Source organism: Spermophilus citellus (assembly GCF_964194105.1).
Source record: "Spermophilus citellus genome assembly, chromosome: 9".
NCBI classification, from domain to species: domain Eukaryota; kingdom Metazoa; phylum Chordata; class Mammalia; order Rodentia; family Sciuridae; genus Spermophilus; species Spermophilus citellus.
Window position 1 is genome coordinate 37,775,016 of NC_138191.1, and position 19,251 is coordinate 37,794,266.

Consider the following 19,251-nt stretch of genomic DNA (forward strand, 5'->3'; position numbering starts at 1 on the left):
AGAGGAAACAAAACATAGAGATAGAACGTGAAACTGCTTTATTTTGTCAAGTTTCAAGAAGCTAGCACAAACCGTGTTGGATTTAGAGTTCCAAATACATCTATCAATATAGGAGAAAACAGAGTGAAACCTAAAAATTCAAACTGTTACTGGAAATGTACGCTTCAACATACAAGAATGAAATTTGGGAAACCAAGTAGGCTTAGTGTACTGATCATTACCTGAAAGTATCATCCAGTTTGGGTGAAAAAATATTTGATGAGATTTCTGGAGATTCGTAATTTTTGGAAGGTTGGCAACCCCTTTCCATGAAAGTGTTTCTCGCCAGTCACTGCTTAGGGCTACATCAAGAGGAAAAAAAACATAGAGAAAGAACGTGAAACTGCTTTATTTTGTCAAGTTTCAAGAAGCTAGCACAAACCGTGTTGGATTTAGAGTTCCAAATACATTTATCAATATAGGAGAAAACAGACTGAAACCTAAAAATTTAAACTGTTACTGGAAATGAATGCTTCACCATAGAAGAACGAAATTTGGGGAACCTAGTCGGCTTAGTGTACTGACCATTACCTGAAAGTATCCAGTTTGGGTGAAAAAATATTTGCTGAGATTTCTGGAGATTCGTAATTTTTGGAAGCGTGGGAACCCCTTTCCATGAAAGTGTTTCTCGCCAGTCACTGCTTAGGGCTACATCAAGAGGAAACAAACCATAGAGATAGAACGTGAAACTGCTTTATTTTGTCAAGTTTCAAGAAGCTAGCACAAACCGTGTTGGATTTAGAGTTCCAAATACATTTATCAATATTGGAGAAAACAGAGTGAAACCTAAAAATTCAAACTGTTACTGGAAATGAACGCTTTAACATAGAAGAACGAAATTTGGGGAACCAAGTCGGCATAGTGTACTGATCATTACCTGAAAGTATCATCCAGTTTGGGTGAAAAAATATTTGCTGTGATTTCTGGAGATTCGTAGTTTTTGGAAGCTTGACAACCCCTTTCTATGAAAGTGTTTCTCGCCAGTCACTGCTTAGGGCTACATCAAGAGGAAACAACACATAGATATAGAACGTGAAACTGCTTTATTTTGTCAAGTTTCAAGAAGCTAGCACAAACCGTGTTGGATTTACAGTTCCAAATCCATCTATCAATATAGGAGAAAACAGAGTGAAACCTAAAAATTCAAACTGTTACTGGAAATGAACGCTTCAACATAGAAGAATGAAATTTGGGGAACCAAGTTGGCTTATTGTACTGATCATTACCTGAAAGTATCATCCAGTTTGGGTGAAAAAATACTTGCTGAGATTTCTGGAGATTCGTAATTTTAGGAAGCTTGGCAACCCCTTTCCATGAAAGTGTTTCCGCCAGTCACTGCTTAGGGCTACTTCAAGAGGAAACAACACATAGAGATAGAACGTGAAACTGCTTTATTTTGTCAAGTTTCAAGAAGCTAGCACAAACCGTGTTGGATTTAGAGTTCCAAATACATCTATCAATATAGGAGAAAACAGAGTGAAACCTAAAAATTCAAACTGTTACTGGAAATGAACGCTTCACCATTGAAGAACGAAATTTGGGGAACCAAGTTGGATTAGTGTACTGATCATTACCTGAAAGTATCATCCAGTTTGGGTGAAAAAATATTTGCTGAGATTTCTGGAGATTCGTAATTTTTGGAAGCTTGGCAACCCCTTTCCATGAAAGTGTTTCTCGACAGTCACTGCTTAGGGCTACATCAAGAGGAAACAAAACATAGAGATAGAACGTGAAACTGCTTTATTTTGTCAAGTTTCAAGAAGCTAGCACAAACCGTGTTGGATTTAGAGTTCCAAATACATCTATCAATATAGGAGAAAACAGAGTGAAACCTAAAAATTGAAACTGTTAGGGGAAACGAACGCTTCAACATAGAAGAATGAAATTTGGGGAACCAAGTTGGCTTATTGTACTGATCATTACCTGAAAGTATCATCCAGTTTGGGTGCAGAAATATTTGCTGTGATTTCTGGAGATTCGTAGTTTTTGGAAGCTTGGCAACCCCTTTCTATGAAAGTGTTTCTCACCAGTCACTGCTTAGGGCTACTTCAAGAGGAAACAAAACATAGAGATAGAACGTGAAACTGCTTTATTTTGTCAAGTTTCAAGAAGCTAGCACAAACCGTGTTGGATTTAGAGTTCCAAATACATCTATCAATATAGGAGAAAACAGAGTGAAACCTAAAAATTCAAACTGTTACTGGAAATGTACGCTTCAACATAGAAGAACGAAATTTGGGGAACCAAGTCTGCTTAGTGTACTGATCATTACCTGAAAGTATCATCCAGTTTGGGTGAAAAAATATTTGCTGAGATTTCTGGAGATTCGTAATTTTTGGAAGCTTGGGAACCCCTTTCCATGAAAGTGTTTCTCGCCAGTCACTGCTTAGGGCTACATCAAGAGGAAACAAAACATAGAGATAGAACGTGAAACTGCTTTATTTTGTCAAGTTTCAAGAAGCTAGCACAAACCGTGTTGGATTTAGAGTTCCAAATACATCTATCAATATAGGAGAAAACAGAGTGAAACCTAAAAATTCAAACTGTTACTGGAAATGAACGCTTCAACATAGAAGAACGAAATTTGGGGAACCAAGTCTGCTTAGTGTACTGATCATTACCTGAAAGTATCATCCAGTTTGGGTGAAAAAATATTTGCTGAGATTTCTGGAGATTCGTAATTTTTGGAAGCTTGGGAACCCCTTTCCATGAAAGTGTTGCTCGCCAGTCACTGCTTAGGGATACATCAAGAGGAAACAAAACATAGAGATAGAACCTGAAACTACTTTATTGTGTCAAGTTTCAAGAAGCTAGCACAAACCGTGTTGGATTTAGAGTTCCAAATACATCTATCAATATAGGAGAAAACAGAGTGAAACCTAAAAATTCAAACTGTTACTGGAAATGAACGCTTCAACATAGAAGAACGAAATTTGGGGAACCAAGTCTGCTTAGTGTACTGATCATTACCTGAAAGTATCATCCAGTTTGGGTGAAAAAATATTTGCTGAGATTTCTGGAGATTCGTAATTTTTGGAAGCTTGGGAACCCCTTTCCATGAAAGTGTTTCTCGCCAGTCACTGCTTAGGGATACATCAAGAGGAAACAAAACATAGAGATAGAACCTGAAACTGCTTTATTGTGTCAAGTTTCAAGAAGCTAGCACAAACCGTGTTGGATTTAGAGTTCCAAATACATCTATCAATATAGGAGAAAACAGAGTGAAACCTAAAAATTGAAACTGTTAGGGGAAACGAACGCTTCAACATAGAAGAATGAAATTTGGGGAACCAAGTTGGCTTATTGTACTGATCATTACCTGAAAGTTTCATCCAGTTTGGGTGCAGAAATATTTGCTGTGATTTCTGGAGATTCGTAGTTTTTGGAAGCTTGGCAACCCCTTTCTATGAAAGTGTTTTTCGCCAGTCACTGCTTAGGGCTACTTCAAGAGGAAACAACACATAGAGATAGAACGTGAAACTGCTTTATTTTGTCAAGTTTCAAGAAGCTAGCACAAACTGTGTTGGATTTAGAGTTCCAAATACATCTATCAATATAGGAGAAAACAGAGTGAAACCTAAAAATTCAAACTGTTACTGGAAATATACGCTTCAACATAGAAGAACGAAATTTGGGAAACCAAGTCGGCTTAGTGTACTGATCATTACCTGAAAGTATCATCCAGTTTGGGTGAAAAAATATTTGCTGAGATTTCTGGAGATTCGTAATTTTTGGAAGCTTGGCAACCCCTTTCCATGAAAGTGTTTCTCGCCAGTCACTGCTTAGGGCTACATCAAGAGGAAAAAAAACATAGAGAAAGAACGTGAAACTGCTTTATTTTGTCAAGTTTCAAGAAGCTAGCACAAACCGTGTTGGATTTAGAGTTCCAAATACATCTATCAATATAGGAGAAAACAGAGTGAAACCTAAAAATTCAAACTGTTACTGGAAATGAACGCTTCAACACAGAAGAACGAAATTTGGGGAACCAAGTCAGCTTAGTGTACTGATCATTACCTGAAAGTATCATCCAGTTTGGGTGAAAAAATATTTGCTGAGATTTCTGGAGATTCGTAATTTTTGGAAGCTTGGGAACCCCTTTCCATGAAAGTGTTTCTCGCCAGTCACTGCTTAGGGATACATCAAGAGGAAACAAGAAATAGATATAGAACGTGAAACTGCTTTATTTTGTCAAGTTTCAAGAAGCTAGCACAAACCGTGTTGGATTTACAGTTCCAAATCCATCTATCAATATAGGAGAAAACAGAGTGAAACCTAAAAATACAAACTGTTACTGGAAATGAACGCTTCAACATAGAAGAACGAAATTTGGGGAACCAAGTCGGCTTAGTGTACTGATCATTACCTGAAAGTATCATCCAGTTTGGGTGCAGAAATATTTGCTGTGATTTCTGGAGATTCGTAGTTTTTGGAAGCTTGGCAACCCCTTTCTATGAAAGTGTTTCTCGCCAGTCACTGCTTAGGGCTACTTCAAGAGGAAACAAAACATAGAGGTAGAACGTGAAACTGCTTTATTTTGTCAAGTTTCAAGAAGCTAGCACAAACCGTGTTGGATTTAGAGTTCCAAATACATCTATCAATATAGGAGAAAACAGAGTGAAACCTAAAAATTCAAACTGTTACTGGAAATGAACGCTTTAACATAGAAGAACGAAATTTGGGGAACCAAGTCGGCTTAGTGTTCTGATCATTTCCTGAAAGTATCATCAAATTTGGGTGAAAAAATATTTGCTGAGATTTCTGGTGATTCCTAATTTTTGGAAGCTTGGCAACCCCTTTCCATGAAAGTGTTTCTCGACAGTCACTGCTTAGGGCTACATCAAGAGGAAACAAAACATAGAGATAGAACGTGAAACTGCTTTATTTTGTCAAGTTTCAAGAAGCTAGCACAAACCGTGTTGGATTTAGAGTTCCAAATACATCTATCAATATAGGAGAAAACAGAGTGAAACCTAAAAATTCAAACTGTTACTGGAAATGAACGCTTCAACATAGAAGAACGAAATTTGGGGAACCAAGTCGGCTTAGTGTACTGATCATTACCTGAAAGTATCATCCAGTTTGGGTGCAGAAATATTTGCTGTGATTTCTGGAGATTCGTAGTTTTTGGAAGCTTGACAACCCCTTTCTATGAAAGTGTTTCTCGCCAGTCACTGCTTAGGGCTACATCAAGAGGAAACAAGAAATAGATATAGAACGTGAAACTGCTTTATTTTGTCAAGTTTCAAGAAGCTAGCACAAACCGTGTTGGATTTACAGTTCCAAATCCATCTATCAATATAGGAGAAAACAGAGTGAAACCTAAAAATACAAACTGTTACTGGAAATGAACGCTTCAACATAGAAGAACGAAATTTGGGGAACCAAGTCGGCTTAGTGTACTGATCATTACCTGAAAGTATCATCCAGTTTTGTGCAGAAATATTTGCTGTGATTTCTGGAGATTCGTAGTTTTTGGAAGCTTGGCAACCCCTTTCTATGAAAGTGTTTCTCGCCAGTCACTGCTTAGGGCTACTTCAAGAGGAAACAAAACATAGAGATAGAACGTGAAACTGCTTTATTTTGTCAAGTTTCAAGAAGCTAGCACAAACCGTGTTGGATTTAGAGTTCCAAATACATCTATCAATATAGGAGAAAACAGAGTGAAACCAAAAATTCAAACTGTTACTGGAAACGAACGCTTCAACAGGGAAGAGTTAAATTTGGGGAACCAAGTCGGCTTAGTGTACTGATCATTACCTGAAAGTATCATCCAGTTAGGGTGAAAAAATATTTGTTGGGATTTCTGGAGATTCGAATTTTTGGAAGCTTGGCAACCCCTTTCCATGAAAGTGTTTCTCGCCAGTCACTGCTTAGCGGTACATCAAGAGGAAACAAAACATAGAGATAGAACTTGAAACTACTTTATTGTGTGAAGTTTCAAGAAGCTAGCACAAACCGTGTTGGATTTAGAGTTCCAAATGCATCTGTCAATATAGGAGAAAACAGAGTGAAACCTAAAAATTCAACGTGTTACTGGAAATGAACGCTTCAACATAGAAGAACGAAATTTGGGGAACCAAGTCGGCATAGTGTACTGATCATTACCTGAAAGTATCATCCAGTTTGGATGAAAAAAATATTTGCTGGGATTTCTGGAGATTCATAAGTTTTGGAAGCTTGGCAACCCCTTTCCATGAAAGTGTTTCTCGCCCGTCACTGCTTAGGGCTACATGAAGAGGAAACAAAACGTAGAGATAGAACAAGAAACTACTTTATTGTGTCAAGTTTCAAGAAGTTAGCACAAACCGTGTTGGATTTAGAGTTCCAAACACATCTGTCAATATAGGAGAAAACAGAGTGAAACCTAAAAATTCAAACTATTAGTAGAAACGAACGCTTCAACATAGAAGAATGACATTTGGGGAACCAAGTTGGCTTAGTGTACTGATCATTACCTGAAAGTATCATCCAGTTTGGGTGAAAAAATACTTGTTGAGATTTCTGGAGATTCGTAATTTTAGGAAGCTTGGCAACCCCTTTCCATGAAAGTGTTTCTCGCCAGTCACTGCGTAGGGCTACATCAAGAGGAAACAACACATAGAGATAGAACGTGAAACTGCTTTATTTTGTCAAGTTTCAAGAAGCTAGCAGAAACCGTGTTGGATTTAGAGTTCCAAATACATCTATCAATATAGGAGAAAACAGAGTGAAACCTAAAAATTCAAACTGTTACTGGAAATGAACGCTTCAACATAGAAGAACGAAATTTGGGGAACCAAGTCGGCTTAGTGTACTGATCATTACCTGAAAATATCATGCAGTTTAGGTGAAAAAATATTTGCTGAGATTTCTGGAGATTCGTAATTTCTGGAAGCTTGGCAACCCCTTTCCATGAAAGTGTTTCTCGCCAGTCACTGCTTAGGGATACATCAAGAGGAAACAAAACATAGAGATAGAACGTGAAACTGCTTTATTTTGTCAAGTTTCAAGAAGCTAGCACAAACCGTGTTGGATTTAGAGTTCCAAATACATTTATCAATATAGGAGAAAACAGAGTGAAACCTAAAAATTTAAACTGTTACTGGAAATGAACGCTTCACCATAGAAGAACGAAATTTGGGGAACCAAGTCGGCTTAGTGTACTGATCATTACCTGAAAGTATCATCCAGTTTGGGTGAAAAAATATTTCCTGAGATTTCTGTTGATTCCTAATTTTTGGAAGCTTGGCAACCCCTTTCCATGAAAGTGTTTCTCGCCAGTCACTGCTTAGGGCTACATCAAGAGGAAACAAAACATAGAGATAGAACATGAAACTGCTTTATTTTGTCAAGTTTCAAGAAGCTAGCACAAACCGTGTTGGATTTAGAGTTCCAAATACATCTATCAATATAGGAGAAAACAGAGTGAAACCTAAAAATTCAAACTGTTACTGGAAATGAACGCTTCAACATAGAAGAACGAAATTTGGGGAACCAAGTCGGCTTAGTGTACTGATCATTACCTGAAAGTATCATCCAGTTTGGGTAAAAAAATATTTGCTGGGATTTCTGGAGATTCGTAATTTTTGGAAGCTTGGCAACCCCTTTCCATGAAAGTGTTTCTCGCCAGTCACTGCTTAGGTCTACATCAATAGGAAACAAAACATAGGGATAGAACGTGAAGCTACTTTATTGTGTCAAGTTTCAAGAAGCTAGCACAAACCGTGTTGGATTTAGAGTTCCAAATACATCTGTCAATATAGGAGAAAACAGAGTGAAACCTAAAAATTCAAACTGTTACTAGAAACGAACGCTTCAACAGAGAAGAGTGAAATTTGGGGAACCAGGTCGGCTTAGTGTACTGATCATTACCTGAAAGTATCATCCAGTTAGGGTGAAAAAATATTTGCTGAGATTTCTGGAGATTCGTAATTTTTGGAAGCTTGGCAACCCCTTTCCATGAAAGTGTTTCTCGCCAGTCACTGCTTAGCGGTACATCAAGAAAAAACAAAACATAGAGATAGAACGTGAAACTACTTTATTGTGAGAAGTTTCAAGAAGCTACCACAAACCGTGTTGGATTTAGAGTTCCAAATGCATCTGTCAATATAGGAGAAAACAGAGTGAAACCTAAAAATTCAACGTGTTACTGGAAATGAACGTTTCACCATAGAAGAACGAAATTTGGGGAACCAAGTCGGCTTAGTGTACTGATCATTATCTGAAAGTATCATCCAGTTTGGGTGAAAAAATATTTGCTGAGATTTCTGGAGATTCGTAATTTTTGGAAGCTTGGCAACTCCTTTCCATGAAAGTGTTTCTCGCCAGTCAGTTCTTAGGGCTACATCAAGAGGAAACAAAACATAGAGATAGAACCTGAAACTACTTTATTGTGTCAAGTTCCAAGAAGCTAGCACAAACCGTGTTGGATTTAGAGTTCCAAATACATCTATCAATATAGGAGAAAACAGAGTGAAACCTAAATATTCAAACTGTTACTGGAAATGAACGCTTCACCATAGAAGAACTAAATTTGGGGAACCAAGTCGGCTTAGTGTACTGATCATTACCTGAAAGTATCATCCAGTTTGGGTGAAAAAATATTTGCTGTGATTTCTGGAGATTCGTAGTTTTTGGAAGCTTGACAACCCCTTTCTATGAAAGTGTTTCTCGCCAGTCACTGCTTAGGGCTACATCAAGAGGAAACAACACATAGATATAGAACGTGAAACTGCTTTATTTTGTCAAGTTTCAAGAAGCTAGCACAAACCGTGTTGGATTTACAGTTCCAAATCCATCTATCAATATAGGAGAAAACAGAGTGAAACCTAAAAATTCAAACTGTTACTGGAAATGAACGCTTCAGCATAGAAGAACGAAATTTGGGGAACCAAGTCGGCTTAGTGTACTGATCATTACCTGAAAGTATCATCCAGTTTGGGTGCAGAAATATTTGCTGTGATTTCTGGAGATTCGTAGTTTTTAGAAGCTTGGCAACGCCTTTCTATGAAAGTGTTTCTCGCCAGTCACTGCTTAGGGCTACTTCAAGAGGAAACAAAACATAGAGATAGAACGTGAAACTGCTTTATTTTGTCAAGTTTCAAGAAGCTAGCACAAACCGTGTTGGATTTAGAGTTCCAAATACATCTATCAATATAGGAGAAAACAGAGTGAAACCTAAAAATTCAAACTGTTACTGGAAATGTACGCTTCAACATACAAGAATGAAATTTGGGAAACCAAGTAGGCTTAGTGTACTGATCATTACCTGAAAGTATCATCCAGTTTGGGTGAAAAAATATTTGATGAGATTTCTGGAGATTCGTAATTTTTGGAAGGTTGGCAACCCCTTTCCATGAAAGTGTTTCTCGCCAGTCACTGCTTAGGGCTACATCAAGAGGAAAAAAAACATAGAGAAAGAACGTGAAACTGCTTTATTTTGTCAAGTTTCAAGAAGCTAGCACAAACCGTGTTGGATTTAGAGTTCCAAATACATTTATCAATATAGGAGAAAACAGACTGAAACCTAAAAATTTAAACTGTTACTGGAAATGAATGCTTCACCATAGAAGAACGAAATTTGGGGAACCTAGTCGGCTTAGTGTACTGACCATTACCTGAAAGTATCCAGTTTGGGTGAAAAAATATTTGCTGAGATTTCTGGAGATTCGTAATTTTTGGAAGCGTGGGAACCCCTTTCCATGAAAGTGTTTCTCGCCAGTCACTGCTTAGGGCTACATCAAGAGGAAACAAACCATAGAGATAGAACGTGAAACTGCTTTATTTTGTCAAGTTTCAAGAAGCTAGCACAAACCGTGTTGGATTTAGAGTTCCAAATACATTTATCAATATTGGAGAAAACAGAGTGAAACCTAAAAATTCAAACTGTTACTGGAAATGAACGCTTTAACATAGAAGAACGAAATTTGGGGAACCAAGTCGGCATAGTGTACTGATCATTACCTGAAAGTATCATCCAGTTTGGGTGAAAAAATATTTGCTGTGATTTCTGGAGATTCGTAGTTTTTGGAAGCTTGACAACCCCTTTCTATGAAAGTGTTTCTCGCCAGTCACTGCTTAGGGCTACATCAAGAGGAAACAACACATAGATATAGAACGTGAAACTGCTTTATTTTGTCAAGTTTCAAGAAGCTAGCACAAACCGTGTTGGATTTACAGTTCCAAATCCATCTATCAATATAGGAGAAAACAGAGTGAAACCTAAAAATTCAAACTGTTACTGGAAATGAACGCTTCAACATAGAAGAATGAAATTTGGGGAACCAAGTTGGCTTATTGTACTGATCATTACCTGAAAGTATCATCCAGTTTGGGTGAAAAAATACTTGCTGAGATTTCTGGAAATTCGTAATTTTAGGAAGCTTGGCAACCCCTTTCCATGAAAGTGTTTCCGCCAGTCACTGCTTAGGGCTACTTCAAGAGGAAACAACACATAGAGATAGAACGTGAAACTGCTTTATTTTGTCAAGTTTCAAGAAGCTAGCACAAACCGTGTTGGATTTAGAGTTCCAAATACATCTATCAATATAGGAGAAAACAGAGTGAAACCTAAAAATTCAAACTGTTACTGGAAATGAACGCTTCACCATTGAAGAACGAAATTTGGGGAACCAAGTTGGATTAGTGTACTGATCATTACCTGAAAGTATCATCCAGTTTGGGTGAAAAAATATTTGCTGAGATTTCTGGAGATTCGTAATTTTTGGAAGCTTGGCAACCCCTTTCCATGAAAGTGTTTCTCGAGAGTCACTGCTTAGGGCTACATCAAGAGGAAACAAAACATAGAGATAGAACGTGAAACTGCTTTATTTTGTCAAGTTTCAAGAAGCTAGCACAAACCGTGTTGGATTTAGAGTTCCAAATACATCTATCAATATAGGAGAAAACAGAGTGAAACCTAAAAATTGAAACTGTTAGGGGAAACGAACGCTTCAACATAGAAGAATGAAATTTGGGGAACCAAGTTGGCTTATTGTACTGATCATTACCTGAAAGTATCATCCAGTTTGGGTGCAGAAATATTTGCTGTGATTTCTGGAGATTCGTAGTTTTTGGAAGCTTGGCAACCCCTTTCTATGAAAGTGTTTCTCACCAGTCACTGCTTAGGGCTACTTCAAGAGGAAACAAAACATAGAGATAGAACGTGAAACTGCTTTATTTTGTCAAGTTTCAAGAAGCTAGCACAAACCGTGTTGGATTTAGAGTTCCAAATACATCTATCAATATAGGAGAAAACAGAGTGAAACCTAAAAATTCAAACTGTTACTGGAAATGTACGCTTCAACATAGAAGAACGAAATTTGGGGAACCAAGTCTGCTTAGTGTACTGATCATTACCTGAAAGTATCATCCAGTTTGGGTGAAAAAATATTTGCTGAGATTTCTGGAGATTCGTAATTTTTGGAAGCTTGGGAACCCCTTTCCATGAAAGTGTTTCTCGCCAGTCACTGCTTAGGGATACATCAAGAGGAAACAAAACATAGAGATAGAACCTGAAACTGCTTTATTGTGTCAAGTTTCAAGAAGCTAGCACAAACCGTGTTGGATTTAGAGTTCCAAATACATCTATCAATATAGGAGAAAACAGAGTGAAACCTAAAAATTGAAACTGTTAGGGGAAACGAACGCTTCAACATAGAAGAATGAAATTTGGGGAACCAAGTTGGCTTATTGTACTGATCATTACCTGAAAGTTTCATCCAGTTTGGGTGCAGAAATATTTGCTGTGATTTCTGGAGATTCGTAGTTTTTGGAAGCTTGGCAACCCCTTTCTATGAAAGTGTTTTTCGCCAGTCACTGCTTAGGGCTACTTCAAGAGGAAACAACACATAGAGATAGAACGTGAAACTGCTTTATTTTGTCAAGTTTCAAGAAGCTAGCACAAACTGTGTTGGATTTAGAGTTCCAAATACATCTATCAATATAGGAGAAAACAGAGTGAAACCTAAAAATTCAAACTGTTACTGGAAATATACGCTTCAACATAGAAGAACGAAATTTGGGAAACCAAGTCGGCTTAGTGTACTGATCATTACCTGAAAGTATCATCCAGTTTGGGTGAAAAAATATTTGCTGAGATTTCTGGAGATTCGTAATTTTTGGAAGCTTGGCAACCCCTTTCCATGAAAGTGTTTCTCGCCAGTCACTGCTTAGGGCTACATCAAGAGGAAAAAAAACATAGAGAAAGAACGTGAAACTGCTTTATTTTGTCAAGTTTCAAGAAGCTAGCACAAACCGTGTTGGATTTAGAGTTCCAAATACATCTATCAATATAGGAGAAAACAGAGTGAAACCTAAAAATTCAAACTGTTACTGGAAATGAACGCTTCAACACAGAAGAACGAAATTTGGGGAACCAAGTCAGCTTAGTGTACTGATCATTACCTGAAAGTATCATCCAGTTTGGGTGAAAAAATATTTGCTGAGATTTCTGGAGATTCGTAATTTTTGGAAGCTTGGGAACCCCTTTCCATGAAAGTGTTTCTCGCCAGTCACTGCTTAGGGATACATCAAGAGGAAACAAGAAATAGATATAGAACGTGAAACTGCTTTATTTTGTCAAGTTTCAAGAAGCTAGCACAAACCGTGTTGGATTTACAGTTCCAAATCCATCTATCAATATAGGAGAAAACAGAGTGAAACCTAAAAATACAAACTGTTACTGGAAATGAACGCTTCAACATAGAAGAACGAAATTTGGGGAACCAAGTCGGCTTAGTGTACTGATCATTACCTGAAAGTATCATCCAGTTTGGGTGCAGAAATATTTGCTGTGATTTCTGGAGATTCGTAGTTTTTGGAAGCTTGGCAACCCCTTTCTATGAAAGTGTTTCTCGCCAGTCACTGCTTAGGGCTACTTCAAGAGGAAACAAAACATAGAGGTAGAACGTGAAACTGCTTTATTTTGTCAAGTTTCAAGAAGCTAGCACAAACCGTGTTGGATTTAGAGTTCCAAATACATCTATCAATATAGGAGAAAACAGAGTGAAACCTAAAAATTCAAACTGTTACTGGAAATGAACGCTTTAACATAGAAGAACGAAATTTGGGGAACCAAGTCGGCTTAGTGTTCTGATCATTTCCTGAAAGTATCATCAAATTTGGGTGAAAAAATATTTGCTGAGATTTCTGGTGATTCCTAATTTTTGGAAGCTTGGCAACCCCTTTCCATGAAAGTGTTTCTCGACAGTCACTGCTTAGGGCTACATCAAGAGGAAACAAAACATAGAGATAGAACGTGAAACTGCTTTATTTTGTCAAGTTTCAAGAAGCTAGCACAAACCGTGTTGGATTTAGAGTTCCAAATACATCTATCAATATAGGAGAAAACAGAGTGAAACCTAAAAATTCAAACTGTTACTGGAAATGAACGCTTCAACATAGAAGAACGAAATTTGGGGAACCAAGTCGGCTTAGTGTACTGATCATTACCTGAAAGTATCATCCAGTTTGGGTGCAGAAATATTTGCTGTGATTTCTGGAGATTCGTAGTTTTTGGAAGCTTGACAACCCCTTTCTATGAAAGTGTTTCTCGCCAGTCACTGCTTAGGGCTACATCAAGAGGAAACAAGAAATAGATATAGAACGTGAAACTGCTTTATTTTGTCAAGTTTCAAGAAGCTAGCACAAACCGTGTTGGATTTACAGTTCCAAATCCATCTATCAATATAGGAGAAAACAGAGTGAAACCTAAAAATACAAACTGTTACTGGAAATGAACGCTTCAACATAGAAGAACGAAATTTGGGGAACCAAGTCGGCTTAGTGTACTGATCATTACCTGAAAGTATCATCCAGTTTTGTGCAGAAATATTTGCTGTGATTTCTGGAGATTCGTAGTTTTTGGAAGCTTGGCAACCCCTTTCTATGAAAGTGTTTCTCGCCAGTCACTGCTTAGGGCTACTTCAAGAGGAAACAAAACATAGAGATAGAACGTGAAACTGCTTTATTTTGTCAAGTTTCAAGAAGCTAGCACAAACCGTGTTGGATTTAGAGTTCCAAATACATCTATCAATATAGGAGAAAACAGAGTGAAACCAAAAATTCAAACTGTTACTGGAAACGAACGCTTCAACAGGGAAGAGTTAAATTTGGGGAACCAAGTCGGCTTAGTGTACTGATCATTACCTGAAAGTATCATCCAGTTAGGGTGAAAAAATATTTGTTGGGATTTCTGGAGATTCGAATTTTTGGAAGCTTGGCAACCCCTTTCCATGAAAGTGTTTCTCGCCAGTCACTGCTTAGCGGTACATCAAGAGGAAACAAAACATAGAGATAGAACTTGAAACTACTTTATTGTGTGAAGTTTCAAGAAGCTAGCACAAACCGTGTTGGATTTAGAGTTCCAAATGCATCTGTCAATATAGGAGAAAACAGAGTGAAACCTAAAAATTCAACGTGTTACTGGAAATGAACGCTTCAACATAGAAGAACGAAATTTGGGGAACCAAGTCGGCATAGTGTACTGATCATTACCTGAAAGTATCATCCAGTTTGGATGAAAAAAATATTTGCTGGGATTTCTGGAGATTCATAAGTTTTGGAAGCTTGGCAACCCCTTTCCATGAAAGTGTTTCTCGCCCGTCACTGCTTAGGGCTACATGAAGAGGAAACAAAACGTAGAGATAGAACAAGAAACTACTTTATTGTGTCAAGTTTCAAGAAGTTAGCACAAACCGTGTTGGATTTAGAGTTCCAAACACATCTGTCAATATAGGAGAAAACAGAGTGAAACCTAAAAATTCAAACTATTAGTAGAAACGAACGCTTCAACATAGAAGAATGACATTTGGGGAACCAAGTTGGCTTAGTGTACTGATCATTACCTGAAAGTATCATCCAGTTTGGGTGAAAAAATACTTGTTGAGATTTCTGGAGATTCGTAATTTTAGGAAGCTTGGCAACCCCTTTCCATGAAAGTGTTTCTCGCCAGTCACTGCGTAGGGCTACATCAAGAGGAAACAACACATAGAGATAGAACGTGAAACTGCTTTATTTTGTCAAGTTTCAAGAAGCTAGCAGAAACCGTGTTGGATTTAGAGTTCCAAATACATCTATCAATATAGGAGAAAACAGAGTGAAACCTAAAAATTCAAACTGTTACTGGAAATGAACGCTTCAACATAGAAGAACGAAATTTGGGGAACCAAGTCGGCTTAGTGTACTGATCATTACCTGAAAATATCATGCAGTTTAGGTGAAAAAATATTTCCTGAGATTTCTGTTGATTCCTAATTTTTGGAAGCTTGGCAACCCCTTTCCATGAAAGTGTTTCTCGCCAGTCACTGCTTAGGGCTACATCAAGAGGAAACAAAACATAGAGATAGAACATGAAACTGCTTTATTTTGTCAAGTTTCAAGAAGCTAGCACAAACCGTGTTGGATTTAGAGTTCCAAATACATCTATCAATATAGGAGAAAACAGAGTGAAACCTAAAAATTCAAACTGTTACTGGAAATGAACGCTTCAACATAGAAGAACGAAATTTGGGGAACCAAGTCGGCTTAGTGTACTGATCATTACCTGAAAGTATCATCCAGTTTGGGTAAAAAAATATTTGCTGGGATTTCTGGAGATTCGTAATTTTTGGAAGCTTGGCAACCCCTTTCCATGAAAGTGTTTCTCGCCAGTCACTGCTTAGGTCTACATCAATAGGAAACAAAACATAGGGATAGAACGTGAAGCTACTTTATTGTGTCAAGTTTCAAGAAGCTAGCACAAACCGTGTTGGATTTAGAGTTCCAAATACATCTGTCAATATAGGAGAAAACAGAGTGAAACCTAAAAATTCAAACTGTTACTAGAAACGAACGCTTCAACAGAGAAGAGTGAAATTTGGGGAACCAGGTCGGCTTAGTGTACTGATCATTACCTGAAAGTATCATCCAGTTAGGGTGAAAAAATATTTGCTGAGATTTCTGGAGATTCGTAATTTTTGGAAGCTTGGCAACCCCTTTCCATGAAAGTGTTTCTCGCCAGTCACTGCTTAGCGGTACATCAAGAAAAAACAAAACATAGAGATAGAACGTGAAACTACTTTATTGTGAGAAGTTTCAAGAAGCTAGCACAAACCGTGTTGGATTTAGAGTTCCAAATGCATCTGTCAATATAGGAGAAAACAGAGTGAAACCTAAAAATTCAACGTGTTACTGGAAATGAACGTTTCACCATAGAAGAACGAAATTTGGGGAACCAAGTCGGCTTAGTGTACTGATCATTATCTGAAAGTATCATCCAGTTTGGGTGAAAAAATATTTGCTGAGATTTCTGGAGATTCGTAATTTTTGGAAGCTTGGCAACTCCTTTCCATGAAAGTGTTTCTCGCCAGTCAGTTCTTAGGGCTACATCAAGAGGAAACAAAACATAGAGATAGAACCTGAAACTACTTTATTGTGTCAAGTTCCAAGAAGCTAGCACAAACCGTGTTGGATTTAGAGTTCCAAATACATCTATCAATATAGGAGAAAACAGAGTGAAACCTAAATATTCAAACTGTTACTGGAAATGAACGCTTCACCATAGAAGAACTAAATTTGGGGAACCAAGTCGGCTTAGTGTACTGATCATTACCTGAAAGTATCATCCAGTTTGGGTGAAAAAATATTTGCTGTGATTTCTGGAGATTCGTAGTTTTTGGAAGCTTGACAACCCCTTTCTATGAAAGTGTTTCTCGCCAGTCACTGCTTAGGGCTACATCAAGAGGAAACAACACATAGATATAGAACGTGAAACTGCTTTATTTTGTCAAGTTTCAAGAAGCTAGCACAAACCGTGTTGGATTTACAGTTCCAAATCCATCTATCAATATAGGAGAAAACAGAGTGAAACCTAAAAATTCAAACTGTTACTGGAAATGAACGCTTCAGCATAGAAGAACGAAATTTGGGGAACCAAGTCGGCTTAGTGTACTGATCATTACCTGAAAGTATCATCCAGTTTGGGTGCAGAAATATTTGCTGTGATTTCTGGAGATTCGTAGTTTTTAGAAGCTTGGCAACGCCTTTCTATGAAAGTGTTTCTCGCCAGTCACTGCTTAGGGCTACTTCAAGAGGAAACAAAACATAGAGATAGAACGTGAAACTGCTTTATTTTGTCAAGTTTCAAGAAGCTAGCACAAACCGTGTTGGATTTAGAGTTCCAAATACATCTATCAATATAGGAGAAAACAGAGTGAAACCTAAAAATTCAAACTGTTACTGGAAATGTACGCTTCAACATACAAGAATGAAATTTGGGAAACCAAGTAGGCTTAGTGTACTGATCATTACCTGAAAGTATCATCCAGTTTGGGTGAAAAAATATTTGATGAGATTTCTGGAGATTCGTAATTTTTGGAAGGTTGGCAACCCCTTTCCATGAAAGTGTTTCTCGCCAGTCACTGCTTAGGGCTACATCAAGAGGAAAAAAAACATAGAGAAAGAACGTGAAACTGCTTTATTTTGTCAAGTTTCAAGAAGCTAGCACAAACCGTGTTGGATTTAGAGTTCCAAATACATTTATCAATATAGGAGAAAACAGACTGAAACCTAAAAATTTAAACTGTTACTGGAAATGAATGCTTCACCATAGAAGAACGAAATTTGGGGAACCTAGTCGGCTTAGTGTACTGACCATTACCTGAAAGTATCCAGTTTGGGTGAAAAAATATTTGCTGAGATTTCTGGAGATTCGTAATTTTTGGAAGCGTGGGAACCCCTTTCCATGAAAGTGTTTCTCGCCAGTCACTGCTTAGGGCTACATCAAGAGGAAACAAACCATAGAGATAGAACGTGAAACTGCTTTATTTTGTCAAGTTTCAAGAAGCTAGCACAAACCGTGTTGGATTTAGAGTTCCAAATACATTTATCAATATTGGAGAAAACAGAGTGAAACCTAAAAATTCAAACTGTTACTGGAAATGAACGCTTTAACATAGAAGAACGAAATTTGGGGAACCAAGTCGGCATAGTGTACTGATCATTACCTGAAAGTATCATCCAGTTTGGGTGAAAAAATATTTGCTGTGATTTCTGGAGATTCGTAGTTTTTGGAAGCTTAACAACCCCTTTCTATGAAAGTGTTTCTCGCCAGTCACTGCTTAGGGCTACATCAAGAGGAAACAACACATAGATATAGAACGTGAAACTGCTTTATTTTGTCAAGTTTCAAGAAGCTAGCACAAACCGTGTTGGATTTACAGTTCCAAATCCATCTATCAATATAGGAGAAAACAGAGTGAAACCTAAAAATTCAAACTGTTACTGGAAATGAACGCTTCAACATAGAAGAATGAAATTTGGGGAACCAAGTTGGCTTATTGTACTGATCATTACCTGAAAGTATCATCCAGTTTGGGTGAAAAAATACTTGCTGAGATTTCTGGAGATTCGTAATTTTAGGAAGCTTGGCAACCCCTTTCCATGAAAGTGTTTCCGCCAGTCACTGCTTAGGGCTACTTCAAGAGGAAACAACACATAGAGATAGAACGTGAAACTGCTTTATTTTGTCAAGTTTCAAGAAGCTAGCACAAACCGTGTTGGATTTAGAGTTCCAAATACATCTATCAATATAGGAGAAAACAGAGTGAAACCTAAAAATTCAAACTGTTACTGGAAATGAACGCTTCACCATTGAAGAACGAAATTTGGGGAACCAAGTTGGATTAGTGTACTGATCATTACCTGAAAGTATCATCCAGTTTGGGTGAAAAAATATTTGCTGAGATTTCTGGAGATTCGTAATTTTTGGAAGCTTGGCAACCCCTTTCCATGAAAGTGTTTCTCGACAGTCACTGCTTAGGGCTACATCAAGAGGAAACAAAACATAGAGATAGAACGTGAAACTGCTTTATTTTGTCAAGTTTCAAGAAGCTAGCACAAACCGTGTTGGATTTAGAGTTCCAAATACATTTATCAATATTGGAGAAAACAGAGTGAAACCTAAAAATTCAAACTGTTACTGGAAATGAACGCTTTAACATAGAAGAACGAAATTTGGGGAACCAAGTCGGCATAGTGTACTGATCATTACCTGAAAGTATCATCCAGTTTGGGTGAAAAAATATTTGCTGTGATTTCTGGAGATTCGTAGTTTTTGGAAGCTTGACAACCCCTTTCTATGAAAGTGTTTCTCGCCAGTCACTGCTTAGGGCTACATCAAGAGGAAACAACACATAGATATAGAACGTGAAACTGCTTTATTTTGTCAAGTTTCAAGAAGCTAGCACAAAC